The sequence below is a fragment of the Spermophilus citellus genome, assembly GCF_964194105.1.
Source record: "Spermophilus citellus genome assembly, chromosome: 4".
In the NCBI taxonomy this organism is placed as follows: domain Eukaryota; kingdom Metazoa; phylum Chordata; class Mammalia; order Rodentia; family Sciuridae; genus Spermophilus; species Spermophilus citellus.
The window spans coordinates 116,967,251-116,969,943 of NC_138185.1; positions in this window are offsets into that span (position 1 = coordinate 116,967,251).

Genomic DNA, 2,693 nt, shown 5'->3' on the forward strand with positions numbered 1-2,693 from the left:
GGGGCAATAGCTATCTAGGGTTCATTTCTCCTTCCTGATCACCTTAGTCCAAAAGACAAGCCCAACTATTCAAGCACATATAAAGCCTTTGCTTAGCTCATTTCAGTAACATTTCATTGGCTAAAGCAAGTCACATGGCCAAGCTCAACCTCGATGAGTCAGGAAAGTGTTATGTTACCCACAGTGGGAGTATTATGGTAGTGAATATATGTACATTAAGAACACAAATTGTTACATATTATTTGTATAATACAACAAACATGTGTTTTGCAATGTATGTTCAGAGTATCCACCAGAGTATCCTGTAGGGTTCTCCAAAAACAAGATAGTGGACCATTGTATAATCTTGTAGGCTAACCCCTCTTCCTCTGCCTTCTCTCACCCTTTAACATAATGAGATACCACCATTTATGGCACCTATAGTTTCACAAATGAAGGTTAAAAAAACCAACATAAGTTTGCCCCAATTATTGCCAAAGGCCAGACCCTCACTAGTTCCCACCCAGTGGCCAGCTCCAGTCACTTCCGTTGATCTCCTGTCTTTTTACTTCCTTCATTTCACCTGGCCAGTCGTTCAAAATTTATTTATTGAGCACCTAATGGTGCTCTTCTAGTCATGGGGTTGTATTTGTGAACAAGGCAAGTTTCACTGAACAAGGAAGCCTTCTTTCATAGGGTTTGTGTTCCAAAATAAAATAATAAACAATTTAGGTTATTTTGATTTTAATTATGTACACCCAAATTAGGGTTTGCATTCCAGTCAGGAGGCGAGGTGGATGATAGGTGTGGGAGGAAATGCAAGAGAGCCAGAAAATATCATTGAGTGTGAGTGTTAAGAAGTGAATAAAATAGGATAGTGCACCAGGGAGCAATGGGGCAAGGGTTGGCAAAGATGGTGGGGTTCCCAGAAGGGGTACTGTTGGAAGTTTTTGGAAGATGTCTCTTGGGTTCTCCAGATCTTGACTCTGAGTCTCACTCGACAATTCTACTTAAAAATTTCCACCACTTGCTCTGCACTTTGGACTGCATGGGGGCCTTCCTGTCCTACCTGTCTTTCAGGACCCAGCCCAGTTTCTCATGGATGCCTGGACCTTAGCTAGTCCTCAACAAAAAGGAAAGCCAGCAAACCCTATTAGATCAAACCAAGCACACTTACTGAGCTCCCATCATACATAAAGCAAGCAGGCATTATTGCTTAGCTTCTGGAAGCCAAGCCAACAGTTACTTGTTGAGTGTTTATTGTATATCCAAACCAACAAGTGTTTATTTACTGTCTTCCTGGAATTGAGGAGAATGCAAAGGTAATTGCTGCTGCTTTCTAGGAAGTTGCAATCAGGTTGCAGAGGCAAAGGTTACATAAAAATAGACCATTGGCTATGAAAAGAAGTACTGGTTATCAAGAGGACTTGTACAGGGGCTGGGGATGTGGCTCAAGCGGTAGCGTGCTCTCCTGTCATGCGTGCGGCCCGGGTTCGATCCTCAGCACCACATACCAACAAAGATGTTGTGTCCGCCGAGAACTAAAAAATAAATATTAAAAATTCTCTCTCTCTCTCTCTCTCTCTCTCTCTCTCTCTCTCTCTCTCCTCTCTCAGTCTCTCTTTAAAAAAAAAAAAAGGACTTGTACAGAATACCCCTTTGAGAAGACAGAGCTGGGGCTATAGATCATTGTAGAGTAGAGTAGCCATAGAAGGCTTTATGAAGGAGGTGAGACTTGAGCTAGCAGGGGTCAATAGGATTTATTTATTTATTTGTTTATTTACTTATTTATATTTACATATGTGCAAACATACATACTGGGGATTGAATTTAGGGGCACTTTACCCCTGAACTACATCCCCAGCCCATTTTATCTTCTATTTTGAGACTGAGTGTCACTGAGTTGCCCAGACTGGCTTTGAACTTGCAATCCTTCTGCCTCAGCCTTCCTGACTCACTGAGATTACAGGCCTGTACCACTGTGATTTAAGATTTAGATAGAAAAAAAAATAGGGGGGCTGGGAATAAAGCTGAGTGGTAGAGGACTTGCCTTGCATGCATGAGGCCCTATGTTGGATCACTAGTACCTCCAAAAAAAGAAAAGATAGGGAATGGAGTAGCCTGGCCTGTGCCTGGTGTTTGCGTTTTGGAATTCTACAGGATCATTCCTAATTTGGGGCTGGTGCTCTCTTCTCCCTGATGTGCCAGCATTCTTGTAACACCCAGCTATTCCATGACCATGTTTCTTCTGGACCAAAGCTGGATTTCTTTGCAGACCATAATTTGCCCGTGTGATGGAGGGCTGACATCATCTGGCTAAGGTCAGAATGGGTAGCCCTGTGAGAAGGTGTTTGTGATAAGGGCATAAAAACCATGGAGGTTGGCATTAGGATGTCCAAGTGCAACACATCTATAGTCCAGGTATTATCTCATCTCCTAACTGAGGAATCTTTAAAAAATAGTCCTGTTCTTCTCCTCTACTTGGGGCCTTGAGACAGCAGCCACAGCTACTACTCATTTCTTTCAAGTATGAACTCAATGGGCTTTTTAATAAATTTCTGGAATTTTCTGACATATCATTCTTTTGTTGACTTGGTTGCTAATAATATATTCTGCTTTTCAGAAACTAGTCATGAAGAACTCTGAACTGATAAAATGATTTCCATTAAAAAAATTGTCATTTTCAGGGAAAAAAAAGAAAGAAAAGGGGAAAA